At 37.4% G+C, this 25,391-nt stretch overlaps 1 protein-coding gene across 1 annotated transcript in view; it reads left to right on the top strand.

Moving 5' to 3' along the window:
- LOC124162751 overlaps positions 1–25,391 on the top strand; it is a 1,072,747-nt gene that overhangs the window by 765,315 nt on the left and 282,041 nt on the right. The window contains exon 5 of the mRNA XM_046539387.1: positions 23,862–23,902. The gene's annotated coding sequence lies outside the window, so the exon portion shown is untranslated. The remainder of the gene's footprint in view (positions 1–23,861; positions 23,903–25,391) is intronic.

Genomic DNA, 25,391 nt, shown 5'->3' with positions numbered 1-25,391 from the left:
GTTATTATTTTTTTGTATATTTGCGCTTCTGGCAGAGTGTATTTGTCATATTGTCTTTTTGTTAACCCATTAATGTTATCATTGTGCAGGGTTTACATTTTAACTGCTAATTACTTACCACCTGGCCTTTGGCCTATTTGCAATGTGTCTTAAAATAAATAAATTTGGCTACGCTTCTCATTTTGAAGTGATTTCACGGTATACCTTCTCCGATGATGATGCCGATATTGGTTATTGGTTGAGCTTAAAGTTCTTAAATAAATAAGAAACTGCTTCTTATACTTCAAAGTAACAACTCAGCTTTACTTGTATGGCTTTCTTCTTATGCGTCTTGACACACATGAAACATAAACTATGACACAAACACCAAAACCAAGCATACGCTCTCCGATCCCAATCGTGGATCGACAATGAAACTTAACGTTTGATGCTTTCATTTGGTTTATTATTCTTAGGGGCCAAACCTATCAAAACTCTGTACCAAATCCTGGTATTTTCTTCGGAAAATATATTTTGAATGACTTTCCAGATTTTTAAATCATTCCTCGACTAGAGTGAAGTCCAACTGTTAGAGTAATGGTTTTCAACCCGCGGCACCCGGCCCAAATGCAGCCCACCGGCTGGTTTCTTGCGGTCCCTAAAGGCTAAAGAAAATAATGTATCATGAGCCAAATGTCGACACTCTCGTCCAAACTTAACAATGTCAAAAATTGCATTGATCTATTGAACTTTTTAATCAATAAATATTATTGCACTGTAAAATTATATGTTCTTTATATATTGTATTGATGTGGCGGTAAAGGGACGTGGACCTTGTGGCCTCCTTGACGGTGAGAAATCGATTTGTGGCCCTAGCAAGTTTGAAGACCCCTGTGTTAGAGTTTCCTATTTTGGGTGATTTCCAGGTATATCTTTACATTCTATGAGGATTATGTTGAAACCGTGCGTTTTTCACCGCCAGGTGATTATCACCGGGGATCACGTCTTTTGGAGAAATGGTTGGGTAAAGATCGGATAAAGAGGAAAGAGAAAAGATCTAGTTCTTTGCCCAGGAGGTCAAACATAACAATACTCTCTGTGCCTAATCCTGGTCGTCTCTTTAATTTTAAAATTTATTCGGAATGTCTTCCTAAAATTTTAAGCCTTTCTTCAACTAAAGCCAATTCATATGTAACGTTTCCTACTTAGGGGTGATTTTCAGGTGTGCCTTCAACGGTGATGAATCTTATATTGGTTATTGGCTGTGTTTAAACTTGAGGGAGAATATTTTTTCCACCGTTCCCTATATTTCCCTCTTGTTTACTGAATTCCTTTAACGAGCTGCAATTTTGGCTCTCAGTACAATAAATAACCGCCTAACGCTCGAAAATACTTGCTGTGTAGTCAACTAGTAGCTCCAACTTCAGCCTTTTACTTTCCTTGATTCGAACAATTTAAGTTTCATATGGACCACGGAAGTAATATCTTTCCTCTGTTTCCGTCGTCATTTCTTGTACCAGTGGTAACAAAATGGAGACAACAATGCCCTTGTCTACTGATGTCTTCAAAATAAATTTAGGTGGGCTTGGAAAAAGTGGCAAAAGGAAGTTAAAAATCGAATTCTCCAAATAAAAGTTATGTTACCTCATTATGCTCGTGCGTCTTAGTCTTATTTTGTGGTTATCTATTTCTTAAACTCTTTATTTATCCACAAGGGCGCGTTAGATAAAAAACCTTCAAGTTATTTCGCCGCTTCAATTTTCCGGTGGCCTGCAACGTTTCCCGACCGATGCCGGTCGCTTTTTCAAGGGAATCTTTGATTAGAGATTCCCTTTGAAAAAGCGACCAGCATCGTTCGGGTTTGAAAATCGACGCAGCGACATAGGCCAAAAATTTTTTTATCTAACATGACGAGTACCCGCGAAAGTTTTAACGAAGAGTCGCGTGGACACCTCTTTCATGTTGCGTTAGTGTTAGTGTATTTGGCGTGGATAGCAAATCAATTCCGCCCGCAACCTCACAGAAGGGGCGTAATCACCTATATAGCATTGCAGATGAGAGACATTTTGGAGAGTGTTCCACAAATGGAATATTCTAGGGGCGAGAGTAGATAGGCACCTATCTATCCTGCTCGCCCCCGTAACGCGATAAAGTGAACCGACAACGCCGAAGTGAGTGGTACGGGGTATGCACGCAGTGTTGCCTCGTTTTACTGTGTCAACCTCAGATTTCATTCGTCGGGGTTAGCTGTCACAACCGCGGAGGGATCCGTGATTCAACGGCTCACGGGGCGGTAGCGGCAGTTATCCACGTTGATATATACACGCCAAGGCGGCAGATTGGTACATCTCACGCGAATGGCATATTGTTGCAGTCCATTACGCAATTATGCCTCCACACATTCAGGAAGTAGGTACACGAAGAGAGAAGTGGGGATGGCTGGATTGACCTAGTCTTCATCGTACACGGCTTCGTGATTAAAGAAGTGAATTCAATCGAGGAGCGCCTACCGGTCATTAACTGATTAGGGGACCTATTTTTACGGAGCGCTTCGAAATGGACTATCTGGCTTAGTGGATCATTAGATAGATAAGTGCTTCGATTAAAAAAAATAAATACACAAATGCAATATAAAAGAGAAATGAAAAATAAATAATTCCCATTTTTACTTGAAGATATCAAACTAATTCACAGTTAAGTCAATGTTTCCCAATAAATGTTTAGATTTCTGCGGACAGATTGCCATTAGAATATACAATAGTACCCAAATTTCATAATATAAAATTTATAAAGGTTTTATGGAAGGAAAAAGAGAGTTTATTTTTTTATTCCAATAACTAACAAAAAAAATTCTCCTAAAATGTCCTTTGGTAAGCACAAAATTCAAAGAATATAAATTGATGGTAACATCTCATCCTTCCTCACAGCTCTATTATAAAAAAATATTCTTTGCCTATGTATTAGAGTGTAATGTAAATGAAGACGTTCTTCAATAAACAAGGGATGGCTTTTTAACGTAAAAAAAAACATTCAAGTAAAAAGCAGTATTAAGGTAATATTTGGTGAAATAATTATTGCAAAAAGAAGGATAAACGAGAAACGAATCATTTGGAAGTGAGTCCGGGAAAAATGGATAGAGTCAGTTATGCAGAAAGTTACATTCAACTAAAGATTTATAAACTCAAATAAAATATTTAATAGCGAAATTAAACCCTGAAAGTGAGGGACGAAAATGAAATTATTTTGCCTTGTAAGGTTCAAATCAATGTTCTCGAAATGATTAAAACGGTCTTAAAATCATTGAAGGAAAAACAAAATTTTTCGGTGAAGTTTTTGTGCCTTTAAGAAATAGTAGAGGTAAAAATAGGCGAGTAAAAGGTTGTATTTCACGTAATTTTGATATATTACGATGATAATCTGGAAAAGAAAACTGGAAGAAACTATGGGGACAACTCTTTTATCTATGGCAAATGGATAGAAACCTGCTCTTCACTCACACACCTCTCAGAACCTCCACCAGCTTTAAGTGCTCCTTCCCTCAGTACTGAATCAGAAACGTCAAAACCATAAAAATCGACGACCAAGAATAAAACCCTCCACCCACCCTTGGATTTTATTTCAGGGTGAAATTCCGAACGACCCCGACACTCTCTAGAGGATTTCGAAAGCGTTAAGGAGACGAAGCCGCGAACAAATCGACAAGCAACTCACGTCTGCGCCAGGATTCCGCCTCCATCCAAGATTCAAACTCCCAAAAACCCAATTATGCGAACAAAGGAGCTCAAAATCCCACCACCTCCACCACCCAACCGTGCGCCCCCTCCGTGTGCCCCCAGACCCATAAATAAAATTATCCCACCACACCCAGACGATGATTTAATCTCCCGTCGCTCGTCCATCCACTGGGGCTACGTTTCTACTCGGAGGAGGAAGGGGGCGCAGGACGGAAAACCCACCCCTTTCCCACGTTTCATAAACCTTACCTCCCTCTAGAGGGGTGATGATAGGGGCCAGTCAAACACCCAAACCTCTCGAGGTACATCTCTTCGACTTGCGTGCGGATGACTTAATTCTAGACTCCCCATAACGTAGCTAGATATAAATTGGTTTAAAGAAATGAAAAAAGGTAAATTTTGGTAAAATATTGTGATTTACCTTTTATTAGGTTTAGATGCGAATATAGAAACCTAAAAATTAAATAGTTCACATTGGTCATTAAATATCATCAGATACATATTATTAAAGGAAGGACTTTTTCTGTCATTCCGTATTTACTCCGTTAATACTACACCTACAGTGATGACTGAGGTATCATTTTAAACGTTGAATCACAAGCTTTTGACGAAAAAATCTCAAATTTCAAGTTTCGTTATTCTAAACTAAAATTAAAAGTTTCGATTTTTCCATGTCGATTATTCGCTCGAGGCATATTGACTCCTCACATTTAGTTTATTCTAATATTCAAAAAAGTTTAGAAGCACTTTTAATTTATAACTAAAACAAAATGCACAAAGGTTAAGAAAAATACTTCGCTGTTCCACAAAGCAAAATATATTTGCGACCGGTTTCGATACAGCGTTCAACACAAGGCTTCGATCTGGCCTCTGCTGAGGTACGCTGTATTGAAACCGGTCACAAATACATTTTATTTTGTGGAACAGCGAAGTCTTTTTCTTAACCTTTGTGCATCATGAAGGAGTTCCACTATGTTACGCCAACCACCATCGCAACTAAAACAAATAAATGTGAAGAAAGCAGGAAAAGATATAAAGAATAAATCTAAGAGGCATGAATAATGTTTAACGTTCTCTAAAAGAGACATCGTCTGCAAGGAATATAAAAATAACGTGTAATACGAATAGACAAAAATATCGTGTTGAAATAATTGTTTTAAACCCAATTACACCGTTTCCTTAACATACTTATAATTATTCCAACAAATTTTCTGCAGCAATTCACATCAACACTATTAAGAGTCATTAACAATTAACAACATTAACCAAGGTGCCACAAAAGACTTAACCTTAAATGTAAAATTGTAAATATGAGTATTAACGCTAGATTTAATTCAATCTGGACCCTAATTCAATATGGGATAAAAGTATAAAGGGCGACAGCAAAAGCACGAAAGGCAAGCGGGAATTAAAATGGGTTTCATAAATTTTGATGTTGACCGAAGCACTTTTAGAATAAAATAAAATAACTTTGTTTTATTCCACTCTTTATTTTAAATAGCACGACCCGTGTTTCAGCATCTAATGATATAACCTGATGATAGCATTAGATGCTGAAACCCGGGTCTTGCTATTTAAAATAAAGTGTGGAATAAAACAAAGTTATTTTACATTATTCTCTAACGATGTAATTCCACAAATTATAGCCTGACACAGTGTCTAATATTAAAAACGAAGCACTTTTGCCGAATATCATTTAACCCGAAAATTAACAAATACTGCATATTTAAATCCAGGTGTTCAATTTTTTGTACATTATTTATTTCAAAAGCAAGGACAAATTCTACGTACATAAATAATTTAAAAAATTATTACTTCATGGTTTTATCAATTCTCTCACAATTTTAAAATAAAAAACCGCGAAAGTTACCGCCCACTTTTCATCAGTTGGTGACGTCATTAGGAATTTTTGTTGAACCGATCATGAGGCGAGGGAATCGCTCAGAATAGTAAGAATAATCAGCGAATCACGCGAGGCCAATGCCAAGGACTGAGCGGTTCCTGACACGGTTAATTCGCTTGCAAAGAGTTCGTGACGTCATCAACGGGAAAATACGGGTCTCATTATTTTTCAAACTCAAAATTCAAACGAAAATAATTTGAAAACTAGTGGACAAGCCCGCTACTTTATTCGCACCGTACATACCTCGGTTTCTCTCACGGTTTATATGTTCAAAGAAAGCCCCTAATCTATTATAGTACGTGTGGCGTACTTTGGCACCGGAGAGCTTCGGGCTTTATTCGTCAAATCTTATCAGGCATCAGATTGGTAGGCGTACGTTAGTATTGACATTTTCTCTTAGTTTTGTTTAATGTTCGCCAAGCAAATCAGGTACGAGAAATATCAGGGAACTCGTCTGCAGTAAACAAGTCAATTATGTCTGCTCCAGTTGCAAGCGAAATGGACGTTAATCTGTGTCGTTATCACTATGTCAATACGAAATAACCTGATTTGTGGGAGATTGATTGTGGACCTTACCTCTCTGTGGTGGATGCATTGTTTCTAGCGATAGCTTTTTTCTCAGTTCATACTATCGTATTTCGTTGAATCAGTTAAACTTTTCTCTGACTATTCATTCTTCATCTATATAAATACAATTACTCTCATCGCTGTAGTAATTAACACACGGGATAAAAGCTGCGTTTGAAAAAAATTAGAGTTGAATACTGAAAACTTAGGATAAAAAATTATACAAAATTCTTATTTAGGGGTATATATGTATGTATTCATGCATACATTATGTTTTTGTAGCCATATTTTAAATGCATTAAGCATCAAACCTTTGCGCGCAGAAAACAAAGGAAATAAGACCACAAAATCAAACGGTGACTAAGAATTGTCGATGATGCAGAGATATACGATGAATATAAATATTGCTACTATGATAAAAACTGACAGCTTTTATAATACTTTTGTTTTTTAAGTGAAATTATATTGATAAAGACCTATTTATTTTAATAATAATGCGTTCAAATACTTCATGGCGGTTTTTTATTTATCATACGTTTTGCCGTATCTGAAAGAGCTAAAGTTCTTATAAAATGTTTCCCGTTATATTTAGTACCAAAAATTAGCTTCTACGGTACTACGGTACGTCTACGGTACTACGGTATACTAATTTACTACGGTAAAGAATCAAATGAAAGAAAACTGCTATGCAATTTGAAATTTATACCATGCCGCACCTATATTATTATTTTTTTACTGTGGACAATTGACCAGAAAAAAAGAAATTCAAGGGAGGATTTATTGTGACCAATTGACATGCGGGAAAAAAAGAAAAGAATATTGGTAAAAAACTTCAAAAAGCTGTATTTCTTTTTAGAAATACGTATTTATATACCATAAGCCCTCCGTCTATTTTGTTGAAGTTTTATGCTGGCATATAAGCTGAATCAATGTGTTACGAACCTTTTTCTGTTCTCACGAAAAAATTGAGCTTCTGTGAAAGCATGGTTCCGATAGAAGATTCGGCAGCAATATCTGTAGGTACTCTAAAATAAAATGTTTACTATGAGTGGCAACTTGTTTCATTTTACTTTCATTTATAACCTGTGGAATAGAGGAATAAAAATTCTACTCCACTTTGAAAATTTTTAATCACCAAGGTACAATGGAATTTATTTTTTTAATGGTCTCGACATTGGCCCTTTTTACATTCAAGCGGTAAATAGCCATTTATTTTTCGAATGGTCATTTTTAGGTGTATTGTGTTACCACTTGTACTGGTTAAACCCTTTTCATACGAATGAGAAGACAGACTAAAGTGTAATTAGTCGGTTTGGAGAGGCCTTTTTCATTAACAACCGCAGTCAGCAGGCAGTGTATTATTTCAATAAGAAAGCCACGGAAATTCCGGGAGTCCACCGGTTTTATTTTGCCATATTTCACTCCCCGTGAGGTTGCTTGCTTTTTCTTCACTTAAGGACGCTTGGCTTTTGCAGCCGTTTGAAAACAACTACATGAAAGCTCATTATATTTAAATAAACACCGAACCCTGAGTACTCTTGTGCTTTGTATCAAGTGAGCTTTTAGAATAGTAATTACGTACGAGGGATAATGGACAGGGTTAATTAATTTATAGCTCTTATCATGCGTTTTAATAAAGTTACGCTATATCCATGGAGCTTGACTCAGAGAGAAAGGTATGATAATAATAAGCTAACTATGAGGGAACTTTACTGGGAGCGAAGGAAGTTGGAAAAACATGCTGATATGGGTACAACGATACAGTTTACGTTTTACGCACTATAAGCCATATTGAAAGTTTTCTTTATTTCGAAATGCTTTCGCCAGAGGTCCAAAGAGAATTTTCAGCTGTTGCTAAATCCGCCTCTAGCACACTGATTTTTATGCAACACAAAAATCTTGACTTAATTTTATACTTAAAAGCAATAAGATTTTATGCCATGTCAAATAATTTTTAGCATCGTCTTATTTATAGGGTTCTTTGTGTCTGGCATCTTAGGCAATTGGCGTGAAGATGAGTGTGGTCATAAATAAGTTGGAACGGCATTTTGGCAAAAACGCCAGTGAAGGCTTATGAGACCTTTTTTCCATGGATACTTTCAGAAAAGTCATTTATAAGCACTATTTTTCCACCATAATTGATATTTATTATTCTTATATTCAAGAAGTCTTCAAATCAAAAAATATAATCTTAAAAAGTGGGAGAATCCAAGAATATTCACTCAGGTGCCTGGTTATCCCATTCTTCCTTCCTTTATCTCAAATAAAAAATATTAATGATTTTTTAATGGTCCATCCGCTGTCTTCGAGCAAGATCAATAGAAGTAGTGACGTAGATGATAGACTGAGCAGAAACACTCTAAAATCCGTGCTTGATCTGCCAATTCATTTCGATGGGATCTTCGTCAGGTATTCCCGCTATTTAGCCGTTAGCCCAATTCCAACCCCGCGACCGTAAACATGAGGAGTGAGTGATGCTTAAGCTTCCTTGATCTACTCTTTTATAGGTCGCTAATGGATTCCCAGTCCCACATGGCTCGCTTGACGTCAGGCCACTAGTAAAATTGGATGAGACTCGGCGAGAGCGTCAAAGCTTTGCACCTCCGCTGCACCGCTCATGACACGGAGTTCCGAAGGCTGGCCTCCAATGGACGCTTTGGAATACGGTGCATTCCAAAAGTTGCGAGCCTGCCTTTATGAGACGGTACGACAGGCAACGACTTTGCAACCGTGTGTAAATGTCCGCGGAGAATTTTAAGGGCTACATTCTGTATCCAATTTTTTTATCTTCCTGAGTTAACCGTGTTGATATGCAGAATACACATTATAAGTATGAAACTGTTTAACCATCTGTCAGGTAGCATTACGATGTTTGGATGAGCCTTATGACACAGAGAAAAGTGTACAATTTTTCAGGGCCAGTGTTACCACAGGGGTTATAAAAATATTAAAGGAACTCAAGCAGCCTCGAAATAAGTGCATGCTAATACGTATTTAGGCATCACGAGTCCTTTATTTTGAAGTTTTCTTGACTAGGGATCAGTAACTTTATCATAGCCTTAAGTGGGGCCTGAAGTGGCCCAGTTGGCATAGCTACTGATCAGTAGGGGGTCCTGGCTCGATGAGCAGAATTCACATAATAAGTATGAAACTGTTCAACCGTGTGTAAGATAGAATAACGATGCTAGGATGGACCTTTGGAACCAGATCAAACGGTGTCATTTTTTTCGAGAGCTGTATAATTGCTAGGGATATAAAAATATTTAAGTAGCACACGTTGCCTCAATATGATCACATGCTAATACGTATACAGCCATTTATTTGGAATTTATCTTGACTATGAAACAGAAACTATATCATGTCTTATAATCTTTAGTGTGGAGTAGGTATAGAATTGGGCTGCTGATCGGAGAGTCATTGCTTCAACTCAGATGAAGCCATCGGACAACCCAATGCAAAATTCCTCTCAGTACGAGTTGTTCCAGTGGAAGAAACTGTCCCACAAACATGAATATATGGAACATTGGTCTGGAGTGAGTTCTACCTTCACATACCCATACCAAACTTTGGATCATTTATCGACGGCCCCTAATTTCAATTAGATATGACAGCTTAGAAAATCAAAAGCATGTACTTGTGAATTACAATATTTTAGTAAATAATTTCAGCGCCAACTCGATGAAGATTGTTTTAAATTTTTCGGTAGGTAGTGTTGCTTTCCTTAGCGGCGAAAAATATCCCAATAAGTTAATATGTTGATGTTAGCGATGTGGAGAGCGTTACATATCTTCCAAAAACATATACTTATCAATCAAAACCAATCAGAATTTCAGCCATAATCTAAATTCATCAACATCCTGCCTTGCAGCATTTTATATGAGGCATGCGATTCAATCAGAACGGAAAAGGAAGACTTTAAACAAATTATATATGGCACAGGTAAAGAGGGATAAAAAAGTGAAGAAATATGTTTGTGTGAAAAGGTTAGCTAATAGGAGAATTGAGTCGAGAGCTGCTTCAAACCAATCTTGAGGTCATTTTGCCCGGGGCACGCCATTGCGCAATCTGACGTATGTACGAAGGCACAATCTGAATTTCGTAGTGTAAAGCGGTGAATCGCTAGACCACATGCGAGAATGCGTGGATGCGAGACTGCAAAATAGCCACTGTTCTAATTCCTAGCTCGTATTCTCGCAATTTCAACATGTTTTCAGTGCTAGCCTGCGCAATGACATGCCCCGTGTAAAACGGCCTAGATGATTTTTGATCACTGATGATAATGTAGATGGCGTTTTGTATCAACTAATATACACCTTCAAAAATTACTTCCTGCCAAGAACTCTTTAGATGGCCCATTGGGTATTATGGACATGCGTGACTTTATATCGTTCGACGAAGGACTGTGAAGCACGTCTGCTAAATGTCGCAATGGGATAAATCTCGCGTGCCGATGGATCAATACAGCACGGTTAACTGTCATGACGATCCTCTCTCTCTCAGTCGACGAAACATTTGAATGGAAACAAACAAAAAAAAAAGAAGAATAGCCCCCGCAACTGTCGCCGCCTCTCTTATTCCTCTCTCTAGTCACTCTTTCCGCGTGAAACCGCACTCGTGCCTCATGAAAAAGAATAACAAATGACGAACGCATTGAATACAGCGATCCGTTGCGAGTTGGGAAACGTCGTCGTCAACACATAAGCTCCCTAAACAGCGCCTCTCACGCTCTTTTGTGTCGGTTTTTCTCCGCGTACCGCGGGCGCGAGAATATTTGCGGGAAATCAGAAACGCGGAGCGAAGCGTATGGCGAAAAAAAGTAAATGGACTCGCCAAACCTCTCCACGAGGGTGCACTATTTTTCTGCATAAAGCGGCGTTTAATGCTGTCTGAGGATGACTGGGCCTTTTTTCGGCTGGAAAGCCACCACGACGGTGAAGAATTTTTAGGAATGGCGAAAATGCCTTGCAGCGTCTAGGGATGGGAAATGTTTTTAATTGCACTCTCTCATGCGCAAACATTCCTAGACGGTCCAGAATTTTTTCCTTTGAGTAAACTACTCGCAATATATTTTCTGAGCACACCAGTGTCTAACCTCAGACATTTCGTTCTTCGACATAGTGATATTTAATGATGCACTACCAATAACGCTGAACGGGATGAATGATGAATTTTACTTACAGCATTATGTAAATGAAATGCATAGCTGAAACCTGGTAAGAATGACTCACAAAGAACTCACCTTTTCTTGAGGTAAGAGTCTTTTTAAACCTTGTCCAATGACCTTGAACAGATCCTTGCCACGTAAATAAGTCTCCAGCCTAAACCCCCCATTTCCACTCCTGAATTTTCTTCACCTAGACCTCCCACCAAAAGATATACCTAGCTGTTCTTTATTTAGATAGCTCTTGATAATGGCGAGTAAGCGTTGAAACTGGTCGAGCGAATATATTAGTGTGGAAAATTACTATAGCTGTTTGTTTTATATAGCTGACTTAGGTCCTACTTATGACTTAAGCTTTTGTGGACTGTATTGTTTTCCGATTGCTGCGAATTGAAAACAAAAAGGCTGCAACCCACACTCCTCCTATGAATCCCCGCCACTAATTTCTAGCTACGCTCTGTTCCTTGACAGATGGCGGTTGATGTGGTTGGTGTTCTGGATTTCCATCCCATTTTATCCATTTCTCAATCCCTTACACCTGCTTTTTTTAAATATTTTCTCTCTCACGATCTTACCCATAAAATATTTCTCCAATCATTTCGCATTTTTAATGACCAAAACCAGTGGGGAAGCGAGGAATTTCTTTCGGGGGAGGGATTCAAAGTCAGTGGGAAAATCTTTGAAGAACAGGATACTAAGTAGAGGGTTTCAAACTAATTTTAGTACTTTTCGTACTCAAAAAAACATGATTTTTGAACATGAAAATTCATGATTTTTCAATGTTTTGTTTTCTTTTATGACGGAAAGTAATTTTGTTTTAATATCTCGAGGAAGGGTGGGGTTCGGAACCCTCGTACCTCCCACTGGCTTCGCCACTGACCACAACCAACATAATGTTTGACTTTATTTTCCTCGTACTGCAGCGTACAAAACTACCTCATCATGCCTTCGAGAAAGTAACCTTAGTTCGGGGATCACATAGCTTTCTCAGCTCCCCTTTTTCGACATTTCAATAATAATAATTTTAACCCTTCACTTTTCGGGAGAAAGACCCCTCATCATCAATCCCCATCTCTTTGTGTGCACGCTTATTTAGCTAACGCAATTCGAGGATAACGAGGCCAAGGTTTCAAATTTAGACTGATTACATGAGGAGTGGTAGAAGACCGATGGGTGGTCAGCTCACAAAAGCCCTCGACCCTGTGACAAGGATGATGTTAGAGGGCGGTGGCGTCACTGAGGAGCGAGGAGGGGGTTTGAAGGAGGAAGACGGAGGACACGAGGCATTAATTGGGGACAGCGCTAATGCCCCCTTATGGCGGCTGGGCTCACCAATTCAAGCCACCCTCATCACAGTCATTCCGACTACTCCACAAATATAAGGCGTAGTTCACGCGGTGAGGTTGGCTGCTATAGCAGTATAGCATATCCTGAAATACCATCCTTAAAGTATCCAGTCAAAAGATATCTTAACTTTTTTTTGTAACATTTTGAGTAGAATTTATCAACAAAAGATCCTTCATCGGTTCTTCCATGCTTGATAAATAGATAATTTTATGTTGTTTTTTTTCTCCATCAATATATGATATTTACTCCCTCTTTTTTCTGGTGATGATTATTCTTTGCTGAATTAGATAATGGAAAAGAGGCCTTTACAAAACAATGCATCGTTGAATGTTGTAATTGATTTCATTATGACCCCCAAAGCAAACTTCTCGGAATATTTCTCTTCATAAAGTGCTTCATTTTATTGTGTTTGTTTAAGCCTTATTTTTCTTATGATCACGAGGTAAAATGCTATTTATTATTTGTTTGAATAACATTTAATTTATATATATCTGGAAAATCTCCATTATATTCACTCTGGGTTCTATTCGTTCTGGGTTTTATTTTAATTATCCAAAACGAGATCTCGGCCATTATCAAAATTTTTGTGTCCCAAGAGTGCTAAATGCTCTTATAATGGACGACTTGGAGTAACGGAAGAAGTGAATTAAAAGTAAAAATCTTTGCAATCGGTCTTGTGGAAACCTAGGTCGCACAGAATTGAATTTGTGAGGAATTAAAAAGGGTTTTTACATTTCAATGTGATAAGTCGATTACATGACGTCACTCCCGAAATGAATTATAAAAGAAGTGAAAGTTGCGAAGGAGAATTTTTTTCATTTCCTCTTCTTTATGAGAAATGTTACTTTAATATTGGCTACCATTGCTATCTCATGATAAATAAATCGTATGAAAGCATACCACATTTTATTATTTGCCTGCAAAGTCAAATTAATTATCATATCCTTCGAATTCTATTGTGCTATGAATTGAAATGCTTGCCGTTCTAATACGTCCAATAAAGGAAACATTAGGAATACATGCTATTTACGTAGTAGCCAACAGTTTTTCGTGGAATTAAAGGTATACTTCAAGAGGCCAGCAAGCAGAAAAACATGAATTCTAAAATACTTTTATTGATACAAAACAATCCGAGAGTAATTGTCACTTTTCTTTACATTTTTCTCGATTTTTTAAATAACATAGGGTCAAAAGCCCTAATAAAAGCTTATTTCTCCAAGGAATTCGGGTTTCTCTCTGCCTGTCAGCGATGCGTGCGGTGAATTTTGTGAACCCATTTAAATGTGCTGTGGGTAACAGGACATCTAGAGGCCGATTTTAGAATCCTCCATCGTAATATCCGTGATTACAACTGAGTAGTCTCCATTTGGCCTTCGTTACATTTAAATGTGTCCACAAAAATCGCCATTCGTGTCGTTGACGGCCGATACGGAGGGACACGACGAACTACGGTACAAGCACGAAAAATCATGGAAATTCAGTCCTAAATGGAAGATCAATAAATGTATTCTTCCCTTGAACTATAAAAACCACAATAGAATTTACGTTGGATTCTAGATAGATTGATATGAAGACTATGAATTCATTTGAAAAATATCGTTTTCTAGCTTCAGGTTTTGCACCATTAAGCGTCTTGTTGTTGCTTTAAAAATAGTAGAATTCATAGCGATAAAAGTGATATTTCGGTGTATAATGCAGTTACTGTTAGCTTGTTTTATAATATTTCATCATAACCACGGTAGTTATTTTTGAGGATTATCCAGTGAGTCACTAAACTTTCTGCTATCCCCTGCAGATTTAAAGAAGCTTACAAAAATCATCAACGGTGTCACAGGCGGAAGAGCGATTTCCGGGGAAGTAAGCTACACTTAATACTGCTAACCAAAATTTCATTTTTTTGATAATATAATCAATGTAATTGATTACTTTTGGATGATATTCCTGGTGAGCATAAATACCCTTATGCAAACAATGAGAATGAATGTATTTCTCTGCACACATCAACTCGCTGTGGTTATTTTACGAACCGATTAAAAGGCGACTTCATTTTTTACAATAATCAAGCTTCAATGGCACGGAATGGAGCCTCCCCTATGCACTTAACTTGCATCGTTCATGCTGAAATCGAGTCACTCTCGACGATTTCGCAAACAGCCCGGTCGCAAAACGTTTCACATACATATATATGATAGGAGGAGTAAGGGGAGAGAGGGAAAAAGCATGGACTGAATTTGGTCACGAATAGTTTGTCCACGAAAAACGCTCTCGGCCGTGAGATAAAGCGCGGCCCGATATGTGGAGCTGTACGATAGCCCGAAACGACACCGACCGTCGCGTCGGCGGTTTTTCAAGGGACGAACACGCTTCCGACCGAGTGGGTAACATCGCATTCGTTAATTGCAGCGAGTCCCTCCTGAATGGGCTTCACGCTTGCGGAGAAAAGATACGCTGCGCAAACAGATAGTGTGTGTGCAACGCAGTTCTCCCCGTAGTGGGAATAATAATAGTTTGGCGAAAGCGGACATTTTCCAGCACTGAAATCCTCTCTGGTGCTCTTCGTGGCCTTCACTCCCGGAGGAAAAAAAAATCACTCTCTACCCACTGTGGCGGATAGCATTAAATGTCGTCTTATGTGGAGCAAGTGCGCGGATATCCCTGTGCGGGTAAACATACTGGAATCTCTAGCAATCGTGTTTGCAATGGATTCTGGGCAGATAGATATTAAATCATTTATGCCCAATGTTACTTCGAAGCAACATCAATTGTGTATAAATATTCAGCTATATTGAGGAAATATTTGAACTTGGTCTTTGTAGTGTACAGTATAGTGACGAAATATTTACATGACACGTAAACTATGATTGAGTGCAAAATTTTAAATTTTCCAAAATGAAAAATCTTCAAATTTGACTTTTCCCAGAAGCAGGTCTATGTTATAAAGGGTTCAAGGGACTTTGAATGCCTTCCAGAAAAATCATTTTCTTGCATCAGATTTTGTACCATCGCAGCGGTTAATTGTTGCTTCAAACACAACCAATTTCAGCATTTTATGTTCTTTATGATCAAATTTTTTTCCACCCTCCACCCCTCTCTCTTTTGCTCACTCTGTTAGCTAACAATCGGATACTTTTTCAATATCGTGTACTTTATTTTATATTGATACTGTGTTAATTTTTCATTTAAATGTCGCTGATTACCCGACGAACGTAAGCCGGCAGCATTAGTCACGAGCGGACCAGAGCCGATCAAAACACCGAGAAACCTATGTGCAGAATTCGCTAGTCTACCACAGCCTTTGGCCGGCCAGCCGTACCCCCCTTTTAATTGCGAGGGCAAATATTGACGTCCACCTCAATCCTATCTTGTTACGTTTTAAGTTAATTGATTTCCGAGGTCCCGACTTTCTTTTATTCCAAGGCGGGCGTTTGAGACGAACGTCTACTTGAACTTGTCTTTTAGGTACGGGAACGACGCGTCGCGACGGGTGCCAGGAACAATTCGTGTTGGAGAGGTCCCTTTGAAATGTACCGCTCGAACTCAAAGGAGACCTATATTACACCAATATTTTATTCATTTCGATTTTGATAGAATTGAAGCCTTAATGATATTCGTCTTTTTATGTTTTTTCTATTCTTCGCATACATTTCGAGCTATTCGTGGACTTAAAACCAACTGTCCAGGTTAGGGCACGTAAATATACAGACATATCTAGCAACCGTGTGTGCGATGTATTCTGGACGGATAGATATTAATTGGACTTTAAATGCCTTCCAGAAAAATCGTTTTTTAACATCAGGTTTTGCACCATCATAATAGCGGGTTATTGCTTTAAAAATTGCCAATTTCAACATTTGATCTTTTCTATGATCAAACAGTATTCCCCCTCTCTACGGCAGAAAGCAATCGGATCTTTTTTCAATATTTTATTCGTTTCTATTTTGGTAGATTTGAAGCCAAAGATATTTCTTTTCGTGTTTCTAGAATCTCCGTGTACTTTTCGAGCGATTCGCGGGCTTAAAACTAACTGTCTGGGTAGGGCCACGTAAGCGCACTGGCATCTCTGGCAATCGTGAGTGCGATGGATATGAAATGATAGATTTGAAATGGACTTTGAATGCCTTCCAGAAAAATCTTTTCCGAGCCTCAGATTTGCACCATCATAATGGCATGTTGTAGCTTTAAAAATTACCGATTTCAGCATTTGATGTTTTAATTATCAAGCAGTATTCCTCCTCTCACTGCTAGGTTAAAAATAAAATTTTGTCGTATTCCACACAGATTTTGATAAATGACTCGATCGGTTTCAATTATCAAGAGGGTTCTTGACCTTAACAATATCAAACAATGACAAATAACACTTTTATAAATTTTGCTGCCTCAAAATTCCTAAGATTCGTAATCAAAACAAAAAATATAATAAAATTAGATATTTGCTTGCAATAAAAAACTCACGGAGTAATATTCCACTTCTAAAAAGAGTATAGGAAAGTGCGTTCCGGCACTGCTAATTTTTCCATGACGTCACTGAACGTAACGATATCGCAGCGAGCGGTTCATCCCACCTCAAGTACTACTCTGTCTTGTGCAAGGGCCGAGCGTGGTCCGTTGTTGTGTATTCTATCGTGTTCATTTAGCTTTACGAAAGGGTCTCCCTCATCAAATAAATGAACCAGAAATCTTGTAGCGTCATTAGCTCGTAATAAGTAAGGGGTACGATTTGCGTCTTTTATTTTAAACATAAGAGAGGACAACTAAATGAAGAATTTTTTTCGTCATTAAGTATCTCAATCTTCCATCTATGGAACTCTTTTGATAAATAACGATTTTGGAAAAGAGAGAACGACCCCATTACACATTTTAAAATTTGCTGGAATATGGTAATTTCAGAAGATTTTCAAAAGCTGATGCCCAAACCGTTTCTTGATACTGGGAGGTAAACGTACCGTGGGTGCCGCAAAGCGCTTGGTAACTACTTTTTCAAAATATTGCTCCCATAAAATTATCCCATTCACTTAGCTAATTACCCCACTAAAGTGTAAATTAAATTGAACGAAATCCTGAAATATCATCCTTAAAGTATCCAATCAAAAGATATTTAAGCATTTCTTTTGTATAATTTTTAGTAGAACTTATTAGCATAAGATGCTTCATCAGTTCCTCCATGCTTGATAAAGAGATTAAATTATGTTTTTTTTTCTCTCAATATGCTTTTATATTGATTATTCTTTTTTCTGATCTTTCACTATTCTTAACTAAATCAGATAATGGAAAAGAAGCCTCTACGTAACTATGCCTTCGTTGAGATTTGTATTGGTCGGCTGATTTTCTGCATGACTCGCAGCGAACTTTCATGGAAAATTTCATCACGTGTTTCATGCAATTGGGTAAGTAAATTATTATTATTGTGATGATCTCAAGATAAAATGCAATTTTTTTTATTTGAGATACCTATGAAGTAGCTCTAGAGTGAATGGAAAAGCTTTATTTTTCACGCTTTGGGGTTCAGTACGACATTTTTATTATTATTATTTTTTAATTTGACTCCTCCACTAATAATTTCAATCGACTTTTTTTAAACCATGATGGTCATATAAAATTAATTTATGCGGAAAAATGAATGCAATTTCTTGCTTTTCTTGTCAAATTTGTCGCCAAGAAACTTCTCTTAAAGAAACAAGTTATGGCAAGGCTTTTCGAGCAGACTTGGGGGTGTTTGCTGTGGACACTAATTTCGATAAAGGCGAATACGTAATTTTCTGGATTCGGCTGTGGAGACATTCGATTGCCGTGTTAATTTTTCATTTAGCTGTCGCTGATTAACCGACTAACGTAAGCCTGCAGCATTAGGTTTGAGCGGATCGGGGGCCGATCAAAACACCGAGTTACCTGTGTGCAGAATTCGCCAGTCTACCACAGCCTTTGGCCGGCCAGCCGTACCCCCCTTTTAATTGCGAAGGCAAATATTGACGTCCACCTCACTCCTATCTTGTTACGTTGTAAGTTAATTGATTTCCGAGGTCCCGGCTTTTTTTATTCCAAGGCGGGCGTTTGAGACGAACGTCTACTTAAACTTGTCTATTAGGTCGTCCTTTCCCTTTGGGTTAGACGCGTGCCAGGACTAGTTCGTGTTGGAGAGGTCCCTTTGAAATGTACTGCTCGCACTCAAATGAGATCTGTTAGGCCAACATGGTAGCTTTTTAGTCCTCTCGGTTCCAAATCGTTAATACTTTATCCCGGTTCGCCTTTGCGTCGTGTTTAATTTCTTGTGGCATCGAGTTTAAGCTTCTACGATACACTTTATCAGACTCTTAATGCGATTTGCATATTCTGTCCAGTGTGCTTGGGGACAATTTGAATCGTCAAAGTATTTTTTTTATAAAATGAAATATTAATAATAATTGTCATATACGAGTATAATACATTAGAAAAATTCTTATTAAATTGCCTTCCATTATCATACTTACAACCGCTATCAATTATGTTTTCTTTTTCCATTTCTTCTTTACATGATAGTTTAATTCCACCACTTAATTTTGTGTGATAACTTTCGTAAATTTCAAATTTTCCATAATTTTTCTTGCAAATTTCGTTTAAAAATGCAAAACATATTTACGATTTTCCGATACATTTTCACGATTTATCTCCTTTTAATTTCCTCCAATGGTAGAAAAATTATGTGCTTTGCGTAAGTAAAGACAAATATGCAGAACATTAGCGTTCTAAAAAAATATTGTAGAATTGGGCAAAACAAGCACGCTCACGGGAAAAACAACTATTTCAGGAAAATATTTTTCGCTGTGATTCTGTTCTAAACTGTAGGTGTACTTGAATGCACGGCTTACGCGTTTTAATTCTTGCCATTGTTGGATATTCCAATTATAAGTGCTTCATGGAGGTCGTGCACCACAGAAAATCGTAAATTTTATCTCTTTTTTGACATTGCACTTATGGAATGGTAAAATTATACCTAAGTGCCTAATTAATTTTCTTATCAGTGATAAAGAAGATGATAGCTTTAGTTATGCTATGTTGCGCGCGGATAAAAATTGCCGGATGTTGTTTCTCGTCTATTATTTGCTGTGGTATCAGACTTTCTGCTATTAGTTGTAGTTTCAAGTCGTGCACATTCTGGCTATTTTTTTGTGAATCCATAAAGTTTATAAATATTTAATGAAATTTCTGACTACATTTGCAATGTAAATACATAAAAGCATTCCTGCCGTAAATTTTTACTGCTACATTTAAATCTTCTCTCTTTAATACACGCTATTAATAAATAAGAAATTAAAAGGATTTAAAATATTTCAAAGGAACTTTCCTTATTTTCCATCGAGTCAATAAAATGCAACTACCTTTATTGAAGTGCCGTAGACTGGGGAATGAAATCCTCGACAGTTGCTGTATCGATTTTTGCATTGAATACAAATTTTGCGCAGGAACCATGAGGAAAAGATCAAAGGAAACGGATGCGAGCTTTCATTGTCAATCCGTGTGCTTTGTGGAAAATCAAATCGCAGCTATTGAGTAGTCTTAAAGAAATGAAGCCCTAACAGGGACCCAATAGAGGGTGAAAGAAAGGCAAAATTGAGATGGAATTGAATATGATGAAATTCTAGAGCACTGTAACTTGAGCAAGGGGAATTATTCTCAAAAATCCATTCTTGTCGAATACATGCTAAGAAATTTCATTGTGTCAGTTTTTGCTCAATGAATGGTACCCGTTCTTTTCTACCTTTCTTTCTCAGTTTTTCTACCATGTATTCTTAAAGTCTGCATTGAATATGTTGTCATTATATTGGAGAAATGTGTCATACCTAATAGAAAAAGAGATATCATAGTGTGTGCGAACGATCCTAGCAAAGACTACTAGAATAAAAGCCGAGTATAGGCTGTTAGATGCCACTTTTGTTGCAAATGCCGGTAAATGTTGGAAAAGATATAGTGCATTCATTCTGAAAATTTAAAACCATTATTTATTAGATATGAAGTAAATATATTTTGTAATTTTCCACATAAATATTTATTTAAAAGGAATTCAACATGTTTCAATGCTGATGCATGCTAGAGTGCAGTGAAATATGTTTACCCCTTTTTAAACTCCTTACGTAAACGTACTTCATATCCTACAATGGATTCCCCCAAATTAACAGTTCATCCTCAGTTGAATGCTTTTTAAATAAATATTTATGTTGCCAACCATTCATCATTACTTTATGTACACATAGGCCCTCACATGCCACATCATGTTTCAAATGCCGGTGAATGTCTAAAAGATCTAATTCATGCATCCTCAAAATTTTATAAGTACAAACATTAATTTATAATATATGAAGTACAAATACTTTGTAATGTTCAATGCTTCTCTTCTGCTGCATGCTGCACTTTACTGAAGCGTTGAATCCTTTTTAAATAAATATTTATGTCGAAAAGAGCAAAGTATTTTTTACTTCATACCTTTAATAGATTTCCACAAAGTATCGGTCGCCACCGTTCATCACTACTTTATTTTGAGAGAATTTAGAGAAAATATATTTTATCATTCAATTTTTATCACATTTTGTATTCCACTCAGTTGTATAGATTATTGTTACATATTCGTAAATAAATTTGGTTATCATGGATTTTTGATGCTCAAAATAATTCACGTTTATTCAGAAATATTGCATTTTCACCTCATTAATTGTAAATATGTTCCCTAAAGACAAAAAGTTCACTAAAAACACACATGGTCCAAATTTACTGTTTTTAGCAATTTTTTACAAGAGGCAAAAAATTGAATTTGTGCCAACTGTGTAGCCCACACGCCCAACCACGTAACAAAATTTAACGCACCCTCCGAAGTAATAGTAAAGTAAAGAATGATATTTTTCGAAAAAAGACTAAAGTGACATGGAGATAGGCAGTAATGCGCCCTAGTAATGGCTCTATCTTGATCAATACATTCGTGTATTTATAAGAGACAACAAATGAAAGGGAATTTAATAGTCCCAATCTCACCCCAACGAATACCTCTATCTATTTTTCCATCCCCTCCCCTTCTACCGCCACCCTCTCCACCCACTCTCACTTAACCTTCCCCCTCTTACTCCATAATTTTTGCTCTCGCCAGAGCAGAGGAATTTCCAAGTGGTCCAGCCGGGAAGCATTTGTTCTCCAATTCCTGTGGTTTCTGGTTTCATTCCTCGAGGCGAAGGAAGATTTCCTGAGACGAGACGTGCCTTAAGTATTCTTCCCTCTCTTTAAAGGCCAGGCCAGTGCCTTCTTCCTTCATACGCCCTCTGCAGCAGCAGCAATTTTATTTATTTACTACGTCAGCATCCGTTTTATGGGGCACTTCAAATGGGGCTCATCTTGACTAAATTGGCTCAACCTACTGCTCCTATCCATGTCAGGCCCTTCACTGATGCGTTGGAATGTGGGTGGCCAACATTTGTTGCTTTGTTTAGCCCCCTGCTTTAGTCTTCGACTTCGCGAAATTTATTTGCTTTCTTCTTCATTCCGCCTTCTCCATCCTTCTCTGCGGTATCTGAGTACCATACAAATAGTCTTAAGGCTGGTTTGTGCTCATGGTCAAATATCTCAGAGCCACCACAGACTCGGTAAGCTATTTGAAAGGCCTGATGTTCTTTAGAAATTAAGATTAGATATCTCTTTGTGCGACACGGAGACCTTCATATTATAAAATCAGAAGATTCAAGCGTGATGAAGAAGAATTTGTCCATATTGAAATAAATACTTAGGATTGTAAATATTAATTATAGTGGTAAATTGCAAGTACTTATATCAATCGTTTAATTATAATTACTCAAATATTTTATTATTATCCATTATATATTTTCAGATGCAAACGAAACGATAAAATTGGAGGGATATTTTGACGAACGGATAGGTATAGGAATTCATAATTTCCCCGAACTATAAAGAATTTAGATAAGTTTCTTCTCCATTCTACCCTTCTTCCCCTTCCTTTTCCCGAAAGTTGGTAGGTGCTCATTATCATTTGTCTTGGAGCATCGCAGACTCGGTAAGCTACGTACTAAGCTTGGATTGCTTGAGCAATTGAGAACAGATATCTTTCTGTATGACACGAAGAACTTTATCTAATTTATACTACTACTTTATATTTCTAGCTGCAACAAAAATGATAAAATTAGCGAGATATTTTGACGAACGGATAGGTATAGGAATTCATATTTTCCCCGAACAATGAAGGACTGGAAGAAATGTTGTGTCAAGCTCAGGCAGTCAATGTGCCACAGCAGTCGCGCATAATTTTTTTACCACGGTTTTCTAGTTTTTAGCTGGTGTTCTTACTTCTCATGCCACAAACATATCAAGGTGCCTTCCGGGGTAATGTTTGGATGTAAAAATATGCCAAAGGTATGCTTGTTATCTTACTACAAATACCCACGAATTCTGCCATTTTAAGGTTTTTGTGAAGGTGCCTTTCTTTACTATCTTCTCGTTCTTTCGCATTATTGGAATGCATACTTTAATTTCAGATGAAGAGTATTTACTCAAGCAACTCCCTAGCCTTTATTCCCGCAGCTGGATAAAGAGCTAGTGATGGTACCTATATCCTGCGGATTTGTAATCTCACTTTATTTTTCATGAATTACTTTTATGCAAGCAAATGAATGAATTCTTCTCGGGTTTATACGGACCAGGGTCTGCATGTTATTGGCCTACAACATGCATACCATAGCCCGGTTGGAAACCCCAGAAGAATTTATTCCAAGCATTTATCCGGAAAATCTCAGATTCTTCATGCAAGCAATTGCATTTAAAATAACATGATTTTAGAGAAAGGGAGATAGTCAGGCCGATGGGCAAAATATGAATAAAGTAACAAATATTTACGATTTTCTAATGAGCCAGTCCAAAAATAGTTGCTCGCTGCTTCGAGAGCCTGATGGTTTAATTTAAAATGTCAAATATTTGTTTACATTAACGGTTGTTTTACGTCCCGGACAATAAGCACTTTATACCAACTGAAAAATGATGTTTCTTTTCGCATATTTTTCTGGATATTGTGGATAGCTATATGTGATTTTACTCAATATGTTTCACAAGAAATGTATGCAGACATATTGTGATGTTAATTAATATTCTCCATAATCGTGTATAAGAATTGGTTTTTCGATTTAATTGGTGATTTCTTTTCTTTCAGGATTTACATTGAAGCAAAGAGAGAGGATACCCATGACAATGGTAAGCTAACATTTGTTCTTCATTTTGGTTTTCTATGATAATTTTTATAAATAATGAACTTATTCAGGAAGGGCCTGATATTAGCTAACGTCACAAAGTTTTTATTTTCAATGGCCTTTTCAAGCTTAAAATTGAGATAAGATATCGAATGTCGTCAATACAAGGAAATGGGGATGAAATTTAATACTAACGTCTAATTAGTCGAGTTAAACGTCAAAGTAATAGTCAACTGAAAAAATATTTGATTGCTTAAAATTTTATCATATCTCCGTTAAATTATTCTTGAATAATCGTAAATAAGTATTTTTGGCTTGTCTTAACTATGCTATAACTGATAAAACTTTAATAAATCATCCATTTCAGTGACAAAATACATTTAAATCAGTAAATATTATTACTTTAGTGATCCTCTGATATGGCAGGAAAAAACCATTGATATCATGAGATTAAAAAAATCTTTTCTAGTACGAGGGTGGGTTGATAAGTCCGTGACTTTTTGTAGTAAATATATTTCTCTCGGCAAAAAAAGTATTGTAATCTCCTCATAGTTTCCTTTTTCCTCGATTGATTTAGACCCACGTTTTTCGATTTTTTTATTCTTTCTAATAGGGTAGTTTCCTTCATCAAAGAAAACGAAAGGCGTTGGTGGTGATCCGTTACCCACCATTAGTGTATTCATAATACACAAATTATTTGGTTTTAGAAATCCCAGTTTAGACGTATGGTAATGGTCAATTTAACCTCATTTGAAAATAGCCAGATTGGCGTCCATGCGACACCACTCTACGTCACAGTGACCTAGATTCTAAACAAATAGATAGGAGTTTTACATAGTCTGAGATTACCAATGCATGCATGAGGCACAGAGCTCAGGTAAACATCTCTTAATAATCTCCTATTAAAATTGCCTAATGTCGTAAAGCTTCCTCCGTTTGATTATTAATCCTTATTTAAGCCAAACGCTACCTCCTAGCAGGGTACTCTACGCTACCACCATGCTCTGGATCAAGCAGCCTGCATCGTAGCGGCGTTCATAGCCTTGCACCCAGGTGGCCTCACACAGCGGTACCAGACGACACACGGGATTTTCCCAGCATTTATACTTACCCGTCGTGTTTTCGCGCGCTTGAAAGTTTTCGCTTTTCATTTAATCGCGAAAAATAGGTATCGCCATTTACAAATCTAAAAGCGTGAAATATGTACTCCAGTGGTAATAATCTTTCGATTTAGGCGGTAAAAAAGTAATAGGATACCACTCTATTCATAGCTTTCGTCAATGTCCTCAAAATAGGGGTTCGTTTCAGTGATAACCTCTTAGTTTGACGCAAATCTCTCACCGTGCGGCCATTTCTTCACATTTGGAAACGGGAAGTAGTCGCAGGGGGCTAGATCTAGAGATCATGGTGGATTGGTTTGCGTTTCGTACCCTAATTTATGGATTTTTGCCATGGTGACTACACACGTGAGCACCCTAATTAACTACTGTTGT

Source organism: Ischnura elegans, chromosome 7 (assembly GCF_921293095.1).
Source record: "Ischnura elegans chromosome 7, ioIscEleg1.1, whole genome shotgun sequence".
Lineage (NCBI taxonomy): Eukaryota > Metazoa > Arthropoda > Insecta > Odonata > Coenagrionidae > Ischnura > Ischnura elegans.
Note: the sequence above shows the minus strand (reverse complement) of the source record. Positions and strands in the feature narration are given on the sequence as shown.